Source organism: Macaca thibetana, chromosome 3 (genome assembly GCF_024542745.1).
Source record: "Macaca thibetana thibetana isolate TM-01 chromosome 3, ASM2454274v1, whole genome shotgun sequence".
Classification (NCBI taxonomy): Eukaryota; Metazoa; Chordata; class Mammalia; order Primates; family Cercopithecidae; genus Macaca; species Macaca thibetana.
The window spans coordinates 18,118,779-18,135,916 of NC_065580.1; the positions used below are offsets into that span (position 1 = coordinate 18,118,779).

Sequence of the window (17,138 nt, forward strand, 5' to 3'; positions counted from 1 at the left end):
AAATTCTTGAAGAAAAGTGAGCTAGAATTACTGCCTAGGGAGCGATAGTCATATAGGTTCACAATGAAGCTTAGAAATGCTCTTTGTGGTTCTGTTTCCTCTTTTGCTTTAGTGTTCAGGAAACCAAAAACTGACAGTAGACTAGTTGGAAGATAGACTAAGGCTTTTTTTTTTTTTCCTGGTTAACCTGTCTTAAGGGCGATATAACTAGAGACTTGGAAGTAAAGAGAGCTACCTGCAAAGACTTGAAGTACTAAGATTACCTAGAACCTGAATGCCCTGTGTTACTCTGCAGGTAGGGCATTTTATTGTTATGAAAAGATAAGAACTATTGTAAATAGTCTAAACTAATAATAATGAGTTAAGTATGGAATTGGCGTTTTTCCTTTAAAGTTTTAGCATTTAATTTTGAAATGTTTTAAAAATATTTTTGAAATCTGTTTCTATTTTTGAATTTCTCTTTTAAAAGTCAATCTAAAATAAGTGTGTATATCTTACATGTAAGGAATTATTAACTTCATTTTTTCATAAAAATAATCAGAGTAAGACTTTCAACAGATGTAACCTCTGTTCAACAACTGCAAGAGTTCAACAACTGCAACCTCTGTCTTCCAGGTAAAAGCGATTCTCATGCCTCAGGCTCCTAAGTAGCTGGAATTACAGGCACCCGCCACCATGCCTGACTAATTTTTGTATTTTTAATAGAGATAGGATTTTGCCATGTTGGCCAGGTAGGTCTGGAACTCCTGACCTCAAGTGATCTGCCTGCCTTGGCCTCCCAAAGTGATGGGATTGCAGGCATGAGTCACCGCGCCTGGCCAGAAAACAGTGATTTTTTAAGATGTCATCAATTGTATGGTAGAATCTGAATTCAAAGATGTTAAGAACAGGATGGGGGGAAGGTGTCTCTTAGAACATATGAAAGACATGTTATTTCTGTCAACTTCCAAACTTTTATCTTCAGCCACATCTTTTACTTGATTCCAGATTTGTATATCCAGCTCCTGTTTTACATTTCCACTCTGATTGTTTAATCCACCTCCCAGGATATTTAAAATATAATTTTTAATTCTGCATCCTGTGCCTTGTCCTCTCAACCTCAGTGATCCTCCTTCATTCTTTTTGATTTTTGGCTCTTACATCCTTTGACTTAGGTTATAAACTGTAGAGTCAAGGATGACTCCCTTTTATGATACCTCAGATCTGTTTACCAGCAAATCCTACTGACTGTACCTTTATAATATATTTAGCATCTGACACATCTTACCATCTCTTCCACTATCAGGCTGATAAAAGCCACCATCGTCTTTCAGCTGGCCATCATTTCCCATCTAGTTTCGTGGCATTTACACTATGGTTCATTTCCAGTATAGCAGCCAGAGTAATACTTTAAAAATATAATTGATCATATTGTTTCCTTTTTTTCAAAAGTAACTTCATTGAGATTGAGTTCACCTACCATACAAATCACTCATATAAAGTGTACAGTGCAGAAGTTTTAGTGTATTCAGTGTGCACAACAACCATCACCAAATTTAATTTTAGAATGTTTTCTAATTAGCGGTAAAAGAAACCCCACACCCATAGCCATTCTCCCCCAATCCTTATATTCCCCTCATTTCTAGGCAATCTAATTTCTGTCTCTGCGGATTTTTCTATTCTGGACCATTTTATATACGTGGAATCATACACTGTGTGGTGTTTTGTGACTGCTTCTTTTACTTAGTGTGATGTTTCCAAGGTTTGGTCATGTTATAGAATATATCAGCGTTTTGTTTCTTTTTATTACCAAATAAAATTCCACTGAATGGATATGCGACATTTAATTTAGTCATCAGCTGATGAGTGTTTGGACTGTTTTAACTTTTTGGCTATTGTGAATAATGCTGTTATGAACATAACAGCATTGTTGTGTCTTCTGTTGTGGACTACTGTTTCTCTAACAGAATGTATTAATTTTCTTTTGTATAAAAGCCACTCCAAAGCCTGGTGCTTAAAACAACCACTGCTTGGGTCAGTGAGCATGCTATATTCTGCGCTGTGCTAACTTTGGCTGTGCTCATTCGTGTCTGTGACCAGTGGTGGTTTTAGGTAGATGGCTAGTCTAGAACGGTCTTGAGTATACAACTTGGTTCTAGTAGACTAGTCCAGGCGTGTTCTCATAGAAAGGCACAGGTGAGAGAGTGAGCAAGTTCAATTGTACGAGAGGACAAGACTTGCATACTTGCATTTTAAGACTCTCTTTGGGTCATGTTTGCTAATACTGCATTGCAAGATGTCACAAGAACAAGGAGAAGCCCAGGGTCAGAGTGGAAAGGGGATTGCAGCGTTATGGGTAAAAGGTGTGCCTACAAAGAAGCCATTAATTGGGGGTCATTAATGTGATGTCTGTTGCACATACCAATTGTGCTTCTACCTTAGTGCTTTTTGCATTTGTTTCCCTTATGTTTGAACTAGTTTTCTCTTACATGCCTACATGCTAAACTTGTTTCACTTCCTTCCTAACTCTGTACATGTATCATCTTATCAATGAGACCTTCAAGTTTTACCATACTACAAAATGAATAGCCACCCAACCCCATCCTGCTCACAATCTCTATTTTTCTCTATAACTTTTTATGACCATCTGACATATTCTTTTTTTTTTTTTTTAGTGCTTATCTTCCCTCAACTGGAATGTATGCTGTATGAGGTTAGGGACTTGAATTACACTGTCTTCATTGCCTAGAACCCTGGCATTCATTAAATGTTTGTTGAATGAAGAAATGAATCTACATGGATCCACTTTTACCTAAATTTGAATTATCTAAAAGTTCTAACCTGGCTTCATGCCACGGCACGTATAAAGTGTCAGCTTCTCTTGATTAGAGTACCTAATGATGGAATATTTCTTCTTATGCAGACATAGGCCATGCAGTATATGAGCAATTCTACCGCTTACTTAGCTGTCTGACTTGGGCCAAGTTTTTTTTAACCTCCCTGTTTCCTCATCTGTAAAATAGGGGTAATAATAGTCCCAGCCTCATGGAACCTGGCACAAGGTAGGCACTGTATAAGGTTGGTACAATGTGTATTGCATAATATTTTTTATCATGTACTTGTTATTGGAGTATATGGCACAGGGAAAATGGAATTGAAAGCTGGAACAATTTTGTATTATGGAGAAGTTGCAAAATCTTTGAAAACTTTTTTTCAGAAGGGACAAAACACATCAAATGAAATAGGTGTTTTTTTTTTTATTGAGTGCTTCATAACATTATATCCTTAAAACACTCTCTTATAAAGTGCTCTCTGAAAAATACTGTTCTTTATTTCAAAGTTTACTAAAAAGTACATAAAACTAGCAAGCATACATCTTAACTCTCTGAGAGTCTTTTTTTTTTTTTTTTTTTTTGAGACGGAGTCTCGCTGTGTCTCCCAGGCTGGAGTGCAGTGGCGTGATCTCGGCTCACTGCAAGCTCCGCCTCCCGGGTTCACGCCATTCTCCCGCCTCAGCCTCCCAAGTAGCTGAGACTACAGGCACCCGCCACCACGCCCGGCTAGTTTTTTGTATTTTTAGTAGAGACGGGGTTTCACCATGTTAGCCAGGATAGTCTCGATCTCCTGACCTCGTGATCCACCCGCCTCGGCCTCCCAAAGTGCTGGGATTACAGGCTTGAGCCACCGCGCCCGGCCTGAGAGTCTTATAAGTACCATCCTAGATGCATGGAGAGAAGATAATTCATTACTTACACTAGGTCATGCCTTAGGTCATTAAGACTTAAGTCTGTCATGGAACCCCAGTTGAGAAAGAACAAAAATATAACATCTTGACTAAGGTGGCTACTGCTTCTCTGATCTTAACTATTATTTCTCTAGCCTCAGGTGAGCCTTCTTGAATGTGATTTCATCAATCTCCTCTAAGCTTACCCAGAATATAGAATTTTTAATATTTTTTATAGCCAGCACTTATAAACTACCTACTTCATGCTAGGTAGTATACTTAGGTGCTAGGAGTAAAACTGATCAAGGGGGGTAGGTTCCAAATTCACAGAGCTCACAGTCCTAACAGGCTGTCATGCCTCAGTTGTTTATTTGTGGCAATGTATCCCACAGACTTTTAATTTTGGAATGATAGGATGTGGTGCTCTGGAATGGTGTCCCAGGGTTTTGGAGAACTGAGAGTAACTTGGGAAAGCAGGCTACAGTGAGAGAAAGTTATGACCAGGAGTTGTACCAAAATGCAGGAAACATGATATGTATGTTGTTACGGTGCATAAAAATATTTACAGTTAAAAGTCCTGAACCTGTACTGCATCTATTGTTTCACATATTTCCCTTCAATTTAAATCCTGCTCCAAATCCTGAAATTCATTTCAGTCTGTGTGACAGAAATTTGATCTGTTTCATTGAAAACCCATTTGAATAGTAATTGTGAGCAATTGTTGAATTTGTAAATGTTAAGTAAATTTAGTGGATGACTTTGTGGACAGTTTGACGTTATAGACAGTTATTCATGATACTGTTTTCTCTCCTCTCCCCTGCCATCCCTGAAACTTTAGGGTTTAATCTGCTCTTAATTATCCAGAAAAAAAATGTTTGATCCTCTTACTCAGTTTTAGATTATTTTAGATGATTTCTAAGTTAAACTCTAAGTTAGAATAGTTTCTGCTTATCGATTTCATGAATATCACTTCTCTATTTCTATTTCTCACCTTCTACCAGGCCAAAGGAATTGTGGAACTATGATTAACAAACTCCTAAATCATCAGCCTTTTCCTTAAACCTTGAAAGGGTTCTGTCTATGTAGACACTTGTCTGGCTCCTGATTACAGTTTTACTATTCTCAAGTGAAACTGTTTCATCACAACTCACATAATTCAGGGTCAAGATACTATTATGAAATGACTGTAAAAATTACTAGTTCCTTTGACTCTCTAATTCTTCTCTGTTTTCATTACATGGGCCTGACAAAATGCTGACTACCTGCCCGCACTTAGGCAGTTGAATGTAGTGTTTTAAATGTATACCAGAGTCCTCAACAGGGCATCATCAGTGTCTGGCAGTGCAGCTGCTTCTTCACTTTCCAAATTAAGAATGCATTTGCTGGCTCGGCACAGTGGCTCACGTGTGTAATCCCAGCACTTTGGGAGGCGAAGGCGGGTGGATCCCTTGAGGCCAGGAGTTCAAGACCAGGCTGGCCAGCATGGTGAAACCCCGTTTCTACTAAAAATATAAAAATTAGCTGGGTGTGGTAGCACATGCCTGTAATTCCAGCTACTTGGGAGACTGAGGCAGAAGAATCGTTTGAGCCCAGGAAGCAAGAGTCTGCAGTGAGCCAAGATTGCACCACTACACTCTGACCTGGACAACAGAATGAGACTATCTCGGAGAAAAAAAAAAAATGCATTTCCTCCACTCATTGCAAACCTCTCACAGCTCCCACTCCTATCTGTGGAATTCACTTCAAACTTTTACTGAGAAATTAAGTGCAGCTCTTGTCATCTTTTCACCACCAATTCTACAGACTTGTCTGCATTGGTCCTCTTGTTCTTCCTTTCATTTGTTGTCAAAGACCACTCCTGACAGTCTGATTTCTCTACTTGTGACTTAGATTTCATCTTTTCTGCATCTCTGTCTTCCGTATCATTTTTCTCCCCTCTATTGAATTCCCTTCAGCCACAAACATGCTCTATTATCTCCTAGCCCCAATACATCTGCAAATGTATGTAAATAGGAATGACCAAGTACGTACAGATATACAATTCCTACCTTTCCTAATGTCTTCTATCCACTATTATATGTTCCTATTCTTATCTAATAAATTTTCTTCACTTAATATTTTTTCCTTCTACCTCAGAGTCTCTTTCTTTTCAGCCATTTTTGGTTTCTCTTGTAAATGTTTATGACACCCAGAGCTGAGCCTTCTTAGCCTATACTTCCTTGTAGGTCTGCCTCCCAGTATGCTAGTGACACCCAAATATATCTTCAACCTCATCTCTCCACCAGGGTTCTACACTTGCATAGCCAGCTGCCTTCTTGATCATTTAGTCAGCCTCTCCTGTTGGTGACATAATACTTGATTTCTCTCCCTCATGGCATCACTGTCCACCCGTTGCACACATCAACATTTCAGAATCAGCCTTAATTCTTAGTTTTTTCTCACTCCTCCTCCATGTCTAATCCAGTAGCCCTATCTCCACTGTTTTCCACCTTGGTCTAAGCAATCATCTCTTGCTTAACTATGGTTGCTTAACACAACCATAGTCTCAAGTAGTCTTCCTCCCTGCATTCATTCTTGGTCCACCGTAATCCATTCTCCACTAGAGTGATAATTAGAGGTACTATAATATATACTGCTCTAGAGTTACATTGTCTAGAATTAAATCCTGACTCTATCATTTACTAGCTGAGTGGCCTTTAGCAATATATTTAACACTTGTGCCACAATATGCTTATCTATAAAATGGGATGGTATATTTATCTATTCCCTGATTGCTGTAAAGGAATACCTGAGGCTGAGTAATTTATAAAGAAAAGAGGTTTAATTGGCTCACAGTTTCACTGGCTGTACAGGAAGCATGATGCTGACATCTGCTCAGCTTCTGGGGAGGCCTCAGGAAACTTACAGTCATGACAGGAAGGCAAAGCAGGAGCAGGTGCGTCTTACATGGCAGGAGCAAGGGGTAGGGGAAGGTGTTAAACACTTTTAAACAATCAGATCTTTTGAGAACTCACTCATCAAAAGGACAGCATCAAGAGGATGGTGCTAAACCATTCATGAAGAATCCACCCCCATGATCTAGTCACCTCCCACCAGGCCCTACCTCCAACGTTGGGGATTATAGTTTGACATGAGATTGGGTGGGGACACAGATCCAAACCATATCAGAAGTAAATTGTTAGTAATTAAAATATAAATCAGATTATGTCACAGGTACCTGTTTTTGAAACTTTAGATTCTCATTGCTCTTAGAATAAAAGTAAAACTCTGTTTTCCATGGCTTTCAGGACCCTTCATAACCTGGCATCTTGCCTAATTTTTCTGATATCCATCTTGTTTCTACTCTCCCCTTGCTTACCAGATAGCCACAATCACTATCTTTAACTTTCTAGTTGGAAACATGGCTTTTTGTGGGGTATATTTCCTATTATTTTTTATTGTTTTTGGACCAACTTATTCACGTCAGTTTTGTGTTTGTTTTGTTATATGTAAAAATAGTGCCTTAAAAAATCAGTTATTTTTTTTTTTTTTTACCTGGTGAATCATTTGTTTTATCTTTATAAATGCTGGGACGAGAGGCCTACTCTTTTTTTCCAATTTTGTGAGAGATTGGTAAAATTCCTAGAAGTTTAATTGATAGGTCAAAAGATAGAAGTGTTTTCAGATGGATGATTCCTATTGAAGTAAATTTTTTGAGAACTTAACATGTCCAAAAAGGTTTTCATTTGCCCTCATGCTTGCCTGGATGTAAAATTCCAGATTCATAGTCATTTTTGCCCAGACAGTGAAGACATTATTCCACTATCTTTTAAAAAATAACAGTTTTATTGAGGCATAATTCATATGTCATACTATGTGCAATTTAGTGGTTTTTAATATATTCACAGAGTTGTATAGCCATCACCACAGTCCATTGTAGAATATTATCACTCAAAAACGAAACCCCTGGATTTATTAGCAGTCATTCTCTGTTCCCACCAATTCACCCACCCCCCAACTTGAAGTCAACGAGTAATCTACTTTCCGTCTTCATTGTCTTTTAATGTTGCTGATGAAAACTCTGCTGCCAAATTAATTCTAGTTATACGAAGCTTTTAGAGTTTTGAAATTCTGGAATTTAATTATGTAAACTAGGATTTATGTAGAGTTTTGAAATTCTGGAATTTAATTATGTAAACTAGGATTTATGTAGATATTAGTCTTTTAACTCATCTGCCTTAGCCTCACTGAGCCCTTTTATTCAGACCATTGGTGTTTTAACTCCAAATATTTTTAGCATCGTCTTTATTTCTTCTATTTTCTTCATTTAGAACTCTTATTAAATGTGTTTTGAACTTCCCAAGTGTATTCTTTATATCTCTTCAACTTTTTACTTGTATCACCCATTTCTTTCTCTCTCTCTCGTTCTCTCTTTTTTAACCTCTCTACCTTCTGGTACATTTCTTTGTATTACATATCACTACTATGATCTTTATCAATACCACTTCTGTTATTTACCCCTTCTCAAATGTTTTCTTAATAATAATATTTCAGTTTTCTCCTTGCCTGTTTATTCTGTTTGTTCATTGTGATCTTTTTCTTTCCTCCCATTGGATATTCATAGTGTCTCATGATTCTTGTTTTTGAATAAGGACTAAATTGTTAGAAGAACTTTGCAGTTATATAGGTCTAGGATTCTTTTCTAAATGGGAAATGACTACAAGTGTTGTGTATTCACTGACTGGCTTTCCTCCAGGGTGCAGGGATTTTAAGAGGCAGACTTAAGGCCACCCCAGTTACAAAAGTAAGGACAGCTTTAGTATGTTTATTTCTGGAAGGAGCTAGCTAACTTACTTAGTATCCTCCCCCTTCAGTATCTTCTCTCTTTCCCTCTTTCCTTCCCACTTTTCCTTTCTACTTCATGTATATAGGAAAGTGTAGGGAATGATAACTGTGTACCTATTAACTCAGTTTTGTTGAATTGTCTTATATATGCTTCAGATTTTTAGAAACCAAAAAATTATAGACACAGCTATAGCACCTTACAGGCTTACTTTGATACTTTTCCCTGCCCTTTCTGCCTTTTCAGAAGTAACCATTATCCTGAATTTACTGTTTATCGTGCCCATGCACATTTCAAATACTTTTGCTGTGGGTATATATCCACAATCTAGAACATTGATTGCATGTTTTTGTGAACCCTGAAAGAACCAACCCTTTAATACAGATCCTGAGTGGCTAACAGTCCAAATTCAAAATAGAGCCATGCGATCATTTGCAGACATGTAGAGATCACATGTGTACTCTGCATTCCTGGAATATCTACACACCCAGTAACTTTAGGACTTTCATAGCTGTCTGTTCCTATTTATGCCACCTGAAACACCAGCTACGAGAAAATACCATTTGGCCTTTGGACCTAACAGATACACTGTGACCTGCCTCAGCCAATCAGAACTGAACAAGTTTGCACCCCTCATTTGTATAGTGGACCAGAGTGGAAACCTGACTGTGAACTTTCTCTGTAAATGACAACCCCTTTTCTTTGTTCTCTCAGAAGCTGCCTTTATTTTGTACCAAGGTACGTCTCCACGGTTTGCAAACTGCTGGAATAAAGCCTGTTTCCTTTTTTAAAAAGAAAATATTTTTCGGTAGATTGTTGACATTTTAAAGTTGTATGTATCCTGAAACTTGCTTTTTCATCAATACTATGTTTTTGTGATGTATTCATGTGATAAATATAGCGCTAGCTTTTTGTTTTGACTTAATATGTGGTATTTTGTTATACAGACATACCAGTTTGCCATTTTTTCTCTCTTAGGGAACATTTGAGTTGGTTCTAGTTTTTTGCTATTACAAACATTGCTGCAGTGAAAATAGCTTGTACATATGTGAATGTAAGTAGCTACATGATAGGATATGCTTATCCTTAGCTTTACTCTAGATACTGCCAATTTACTCTCAAATATTTATGTTATACCCCATGTAGAATATGGTAGTGTTTGTTGCTGCATGTACATGATTACCACTCTTTGTATTATTAGGCCCAATTTTTTTGCAATCTCACTGGTTTTTCATATGTATGTATGTATTTTTTTGAGACAAGGTCTTGCTCTGTCGCCCAAGTTGGAGTGCAATAATGCATTCCAGTCTTATTGTAGCCTCAAACTTCTGGGCTCAGGCAATCCTCCCACCTCAGCCTCTCAGCCTCCTGGTAGCTGGGAGTACAGGCATGCGGTACCACATCCAACTAATTTTTAAAAATTTTTTCTAGAGATGCGGTCTTGCTATGTTGCACAGGCTGGTCTTGAACTCCTGGCCTCAAGCAATTCTCCCACTTTGCCCTCTCGAAGTGCTGGGATTACAGGGATGAGCCATTGTACCAGGCCTGGTCTTTCATTGTATTTCTTTGATTACTAATAAGGTCATTTATTTTATGTGTTTATTAGATATTCTGAATTCCCTATAGTGAACTACCTATTCGTAAGTATTTTGCCCATCTTCTTTTGGATTAGTTGACCTTTTCCAAAAGGATGGCCACTTACCCTGGCAATATTTATTATATAGTCCATTCTGTTCCCTACTAAATTATAATGCCAACGTGAACCGTATGCTGTGTAAATAAATACCTGTGCCTCTATTTCTGAGCCCTCTCTTCTGTCCCTTTGGTCGTTCTGTCTGTATGCTAGTATCATTTCTCTGTAAGTCTTGTTTTCCTGGTAACACCAGTCTTACCCTCCTTATTATTCAAAATAGTCAAAGGCTACTACTATACAGTGCTTCCATAAAAATTTTAGAATCAGGCTGTGCACGGTGACTCACGCCTGTTATCCCAGCACTTTGGGAGGCTGAAGTGGGTGGATCACGAGGTCAAGAGATTGAGACCATCCTGGCCAACATGGTGAAATCCCGTCTGTATTAAAAATACAGAAAATTAGCTGGGCATGGTGGCGTGCACCTGTAGTCCCAGCTTCTTGGGAGGCTGAAGCAGGAGAATCACTTGAACCCAGGAGGCGGAGGTTGCAGTGAACCAAGATCGTGTCACTGCACTCCAGCCTGGTGACAAAGCGAGACTCCATCTTTTAAAAAAAAAAAAAAAAAAAAAAATTAGAATCAGTTTTTCAAGTTCCATGGAAGAAAAATTATTTTTGGAATTTTGTTTATTTCACTACACTGAATTTATTTGTGGAAAGTTGACATCATTATAATATTGAAACTTCCCATAAAGGATATTTGTGTAGGTCTTGGTCAAGTGAAGGGGAACACATCTGCATGCACACATGCATGTCATTTGGTGTAATGTGAAATAAGGTTTAGTGGAGAAAAATAAAGTATTAAGGCACACACAATTCCCTAAGGTCTGTTGTCCCCATATAGATGTGTGCGTTGACCAGACACAGCTAGAACAATGTGCTGTGGAAAGGGCTCCTATGTAATAATTGGAGCTTTGAGGTTGATGAAATGGCCTTATGAGGACGGGAAAGCCGTCGGTACTCTGTGGCTGATCAGCCTTTTCTTGCATTAAACAAACTCAGACCTGCTGAGCCAGCTTTTTGATAAGCTACCAAAACAGGGGTGGAAACCTCTAGAGTCAACTGAATCTGTTTCTCTTCTTAGTAGTCTTTTGTGCACCTGCACATTATTTTGTTGTTCCTGTCGCAAAAGTCTTGGGAATCTTTTGTTAGACTTTTCTTCTAGATTCTTTATAGTGTTGCTATCATGAGAAGCGTCTTTCTTTTTATTGACTCTGGCTAATGTGTTAGAACACCATGTAATTTTATGTCCTTGATTTTATATCCAACAAACCTTGCTAAACTCTTCCCTTAGCTTTTATAGTTAATAGGTATTAGCCCTCATGGTTTGTAGATTTTCTTGGATTTTTCTGTAGATAGCATGTTTCCTACAAATAAGTTTTTTGTCTCTACATTTCTAATTCTTAGGCCTGTCTCTATATATATTTATATAAACACTTATATAAACACTACCTATACTACCAAGATTCAATGATTGTTAACATTTTACTGTATGTATATCTCCTAAGAAAAAGGAAATCATTTGACCAAAATATCATATCTAGGAAGATTAACAACTCCATCATCTTACATCTGATATGTGTTCAGATTTCCGTGGTTGTCCCAAGAATGTCTCTTACAGCTATCTTCCATCCCTAAACTAAGATCCACTTGTGCATGCACTGAATTATTTGTTGTCTTTTAGTAGTAGTTATCTTTTAAACTGGCCACCTACTGTTTTGTTCTCCCATGAAATGATTTATTAAAGAGTCCAGGACAGTTGTCTTAGAATGTGCCACATTTTGGATTAGTCCGATTGCCAACGCTTTGACTTTCAAAGAGAAGAAAAATGTCTTATAGAATGTCCCACAATCTATATTTGATTATTTCATTGTAGTAGTTTTAGCATATTTCTCTATTCCCTGTATTTCTTCTAAACTAGAAGTTAAGTTTAAAGGCTTGATTAGATTCAGTTTAAATGTTTTGCATGTATACTTCATGGGTGATGTCTCATGTTGCATCACATCAAGAGGCATATGTTGGTTTGTTCCACTATTAATGGTTCTAAGCCACTTGAAGGTATGTTTTCCCCTTCATCTTTAATATGTGGGAAAATACTTTGGCACTATGTAAGTATCCTGTTCTCAATCAGCTTTCCTCCTAATGATTTTAGCATCCTTTGATCCTTTTCTAAACCAATTATTTTATATTAGCTGGCATTCTTTTGTAAAGAAGCATTTCCCTATATCAAGTGGGAATAACTAATTTTTCCTAAAAAGGCAGGATACATGCATAATTTTTTTCATTTAAAATTCAGTTTTCTAAGGGTGTAATAGTCATCTACAGTGTGAGCAAATGCTCTCCTACCCTTTTAATTGTTATGGAATTATGAAGTTTTTTTGTTTATTTGTTTGTTTTTGCATACCATCTGTTATGGTCAATTACAGTACTTATTTTTTATTTTTATTTTTTTGCTGAAAATCTCCAAATTTGGTCAGTAGGAGTCCGTTCAACCTGGTATCTGGCACAAGATGTTCCTAGATCTCTCTTCTTGAATAATAATAGATAGGTTTTGAAATGCTGTAATGTGGGCCCTTTCCCCCATTCATGTAGTCATTGTTTTGTTACTTTTATGTAAATCTAATATGCTTATTTTGTTAAGAGCTAATATGCTTATTAATAAACTTATTAATAAAACCTAAATGCTTATTTAGGTTTGCTTTCATGTGTATTAGTCACTAGATTCTCCATCTATGTTCATTTTCTATGGCTGCAATAATAAATAACAACAAACTTGGTCACTTACACCACCACAAATGTACTCTCTTACATTTCTGGAGGTCAGAAATCCGGAATGAGTTTGTTTTACTGGGCAAAAATCAAGGTATCAGCAAGACTGCTCTCTCTAGAGGGAATAAGGAAAAATCTGATTTCTTGCCTTTTCTGGCTTCTAGACCTGCACTCCTTGTATTTCTTGGCTCATGGCCACCTCCTCCATCTTCAAGGTCAGCAGTGTAGCATCTTCATATCTTTCTCTGCTGAGTTTTTATATCACCTAATCAACTATAATAAAATTCCCCTTTATTTCCCTCTTATAAGTATGCTTGTAGATTACATTTAGGGCTTACCCAGATTTCCAGAATAATCTCCCTGTTTCACAATACTTAATCACGTCTGCAAAGTTCCTTTTTAACATTTACAAGTTTTTCTGGGTCTTGGTATATGTTTAGTTATCTTGGTGGGGGAGCTACTATTTAGCCCTCTCATGCCATTCTTTCTTTGATACTACTTCTTGATTCAGTTTCCTTTTTCTAGGTTGTTAGTTATTTTCTTCTTGCATCTTAACATCAGTTCATTGTCTTCTTGCTTCTTTTACTGATGTTGAGAAGTATGCCACCAATCTAACTTGTCTTTTCTTTCCAGTTGACTTTAAGAACTGAATTTTTTTATTTTCACTTGTTTTGGAAAATTTATGGCCAGCTTCTGTTCAAATATCTCCCCTATTCCCTGTTTACCTCCCAGATTAACTCATTCTGTGCTTCATGTCTTTCATATTTTCCATCCATTTATCTCTGCCTTTTGGCTAATTTTCTGAGTCACCTTCTAGTTCTTTAATTCTCTCTTCAGCAGTAATCTGTTTTACATTACCTGAGGTTTTAATTTGATGACTGTATGATTCAAAACTCAGGTCTTTATAGTTTCTTCATGCTTCCTTCTTATATGTGTTGTCTTTAAGCTTGCTGTTCTTCCAGAGTTATCTTAGTAGAAATTTACTTTTGTGTTTTGGTCTGCAGTTTATTAGCTTTGATTTCTTTGTCAAACTGATTATATTCATTTTCTATTTTTCAGGAATGTTCTGAATTTTTCCAACTAAATGGTTGATGGTTCTGGCCTCCTTGCTTTCAGTACTGTGATTCTTTCAACCATTTTCTTGAAATTTTGGGACCACTTCTGTCTCTTCCTTCCCTCCCTCTGTTCCTCCCCCAACCCCACCTTTCATAACAATTATTTGTTTCTTGGAATCTTTTAGGCTGGTCCTGTAGTTTTCCCTTTGACCTATTAAGTATTATGTTACTGGATTCCTAATTAATGATTATTCTTGCTTTTAATGTATATATTTTTATATATACTGTTGTATATGTTTATATATCATATATATGAATTTAAGAGTTTGATGCCTTTCTTCACAGTTTGGATTATTTTATGTTTTGTTTGTTTGTTTGTTTAGAGATAGTCTTGCTCTGTCACCCAAGCTGGAGTATAGTGGCGTGATCTCAGCTCACTGCAACCTCCGCCTCCCAAGTTCAAGAGATTCTCCTGCCTCAGCCTTCCAAGTAGCTGGGAATACAGGCGCACACCCGTACCCAGCTAATTTTTGTACTTTTAGTAGAGAAAGGATTTTGTCTTGTTGGCCAGGCTGCTCTCGAACTCCTGGCCTCGGCCTCCCAGGAGGCCTGGGATTATAGGCATGAGCCACTGCACCCGGCCTGTTTTTTTTGGTTTTTTTGTTTTTTGTTTTTTTTTTTATATTATCTTTGTTGAGTTTTAACATCTAGGTTTTGCTAGCTTCTTAATTTAGAAGATATTCATGTATATAAGTATATATATATATATAAAATCACCTATTACTAATTATTATTTTAATTATATTTTCTTTAAGGGATGAGGGGAGCCAATGGCTGTAGGTATTTTTTTGTGCCATAACTCACTCCCCTTTATGTCCTTCCATAGCAGTTTGTCTGCATTTATATTTTAACATGGGCATCTTCTAGGATTTTTTTTTTTTTTAATTCTCAGCCTTTTTTTTGGGAGAAGGAGTTTTGCCATTTGTAAAGTCACTAAAAATGATGAATTATTTACTAAGCTTGCTTGGCTGTAATAGCTGTGGCCTACTGAAGAGATTAAAACAGGAGAGGAGATCTTTTAGTAACTTTCTTGAAGTTTTTAGTTTTGTTTTTAATTTTTTCATCTCCCTTTTAGGATTGTGGCAACAGATTTTCCTTTTTTTTCCAAGAAGATGTTTTAACTGTGTACCTACTGTTAGCTTTTCAGTATTGTATTCTACTTTTTAATATATCTCTATTTTGTAAGAGTCATCAGAGTTCTTTCTGTAACTCCTCTGGAGATTTCTGAAAGACTTTTCTCTCCTAAACTCATTCTTTAAAATTCCAACAAGGGTCATTGTGACTTTTGTTTAGTCTTCGGATATAAAATTACTCTTCTTTGGGGAGATAAAAAACCCGACTTCCAGACACTCATGGTCTGGCCTCACTATACCTAACCAATCTTATTTTCTTTTTCTTTTTTTTTCTTTCTTTTTTTTTTTTTTTTTTTTTTTTTGAGACAGAGTCTTGCTCTTGTCACCCAGGCTGGAGTGCAGTGGCGTGATCTCAGCTCACTGCAACCTCCGCCTCCCGGGTTCCAGTGATTCTCCTGCCTCAGCCTCCTGGGTAGCTGGGATTACAGGTGCACGCCCCCATGCCCGACTAATTTTTGTATTTTTAGTAGAGACGGGGTTTCACCGTGTTGGCCAGCTGGTCTTGAACTCCTGACCTCAAGTGATCCACCCACCTCGACCTCCCAAAGTGCTGGGATTACAGGTGTGAGCCACCACTGCTGGCCCAATCTTACCGTTTTTTTATATCTCAGCAAGAAAATTTTATTCTAATCAACTCATTCTCTTCATTTCTCATCTCTGATTATTTTCCCCCACTTTCTCTCTCCCATCCCTTGGGAGAAATAGTTCTTTATGCTAACTGCATATAAGTTTTTATTGAAAAAAAAAAAAAGGGGGAGTGTGGGTAATATCGTCCTGAATTTACTGGACCTAAGAAAGGATCACTGAACTAGGATGACTTGTTTTCTTTCTTACTCTTTTCTGAAACCAGCTTAAATCTTCAGCTTTAATTGAGTACCTATTATGACTAAGACACCAAAATAAGTCATGAGGGGACATAAAAAGAAAATGTTTCTGATCTTAAAGTAGCTAAAGACATGGGAAACATAATCAACTCTGTGTTATCAAATTATGACTTAGAAAACAGTTTTGTCCAGTTGATCAGTGAACACATCATAGAGGGATGCTCTAAGGAAAGATCCATCCTGGGCAATGTGGCAAAACCCCATCTCTACTAAAAATACAAAAATTAGCCAGGTGTGCTGGTGCGCACCTGTAATCCCAACTACTTGGGAGTCTGGGGTGGAAGGATTGATGCCAGGGAGGCTGAGGCTGCAGTGAACCAAGATTGTGCCACTGCACTCCAGCCTGGGAGACAGAGACCCTGTTTTAAAAATAAATAAAGTATTCATTTGTTTTAAAACAAATATATGTTTGAGTGCTTATTGTATGCTAGGCACTGTTCTAGGCTCTGGGGATAAATCAGAAAAAATAAGACAAAAACCCATACTCTCCTGGACTTTATTCTTTTGGGGAGTGGGGAAGACACACCACTAACAAAATAAACACATAAAATATATATAGTAGGGTGGTTGCATATGCTATGGAACAAATAAAATTAACAAAGGGTATAACTGACTCTGTGCCTCTAAGGAATGGGAGGGATAGAGGCTTTCTAAATGAGAAGGTAAGAGAATGCTTCATTGATAAGGTGACACTGGGATAAAGAGATGAATTAACTTGATAAGATAGCAAACCTTATAGAAATCTTAGGGGAAGAGCATTCCAGGCAGAAGGAATAGTAAATTCACAAGTCCTGCATTGGGAGTATACTTGGCATGTTCAGTGAGGCCAAGTGTGATTGGAGAGGGATGAGTGACGGGAGAACAGTAAGAAATGAAGATAGACAAATAGCAGAGGGCCAGGTCATGGCTTTGGTGATTTTTATTGAGGAAGCCAGTGGAGGGTTTTGAGCAAGAGAATGACATGTGATCTGCAGTTATAGTTCTGTTTTTGAGATGGGGTTCACTCTGTTGCCTAGGTTGGG

General features: G+C 37.5%; 2 protein-coding genes across 8 annotated transcripts in view; one reads left to right on the forward strand and one right to left on the reverse strand.

Moving 5' to 3' along the window:
- The window catches only part of AGK (acylglycerol kinase), a 985,672-nt gene that overhangs the window by 778,423 nt on the left and 190,111 nt on the right, over window positions 1-17,138 (reverse strand). The window lies entirely within an intron of this gene.
- BRAF (B-Raf proto-oncogene, serine/threonine kinase) overlaps window positions 1-17,138 on the forward strand; it is a 202,331-nt gene that overhangs the window by 56,620 nt on the left and 128,573 nt on the right. The gene's annotated exons all lie outside the window — the stretch shown is intronic.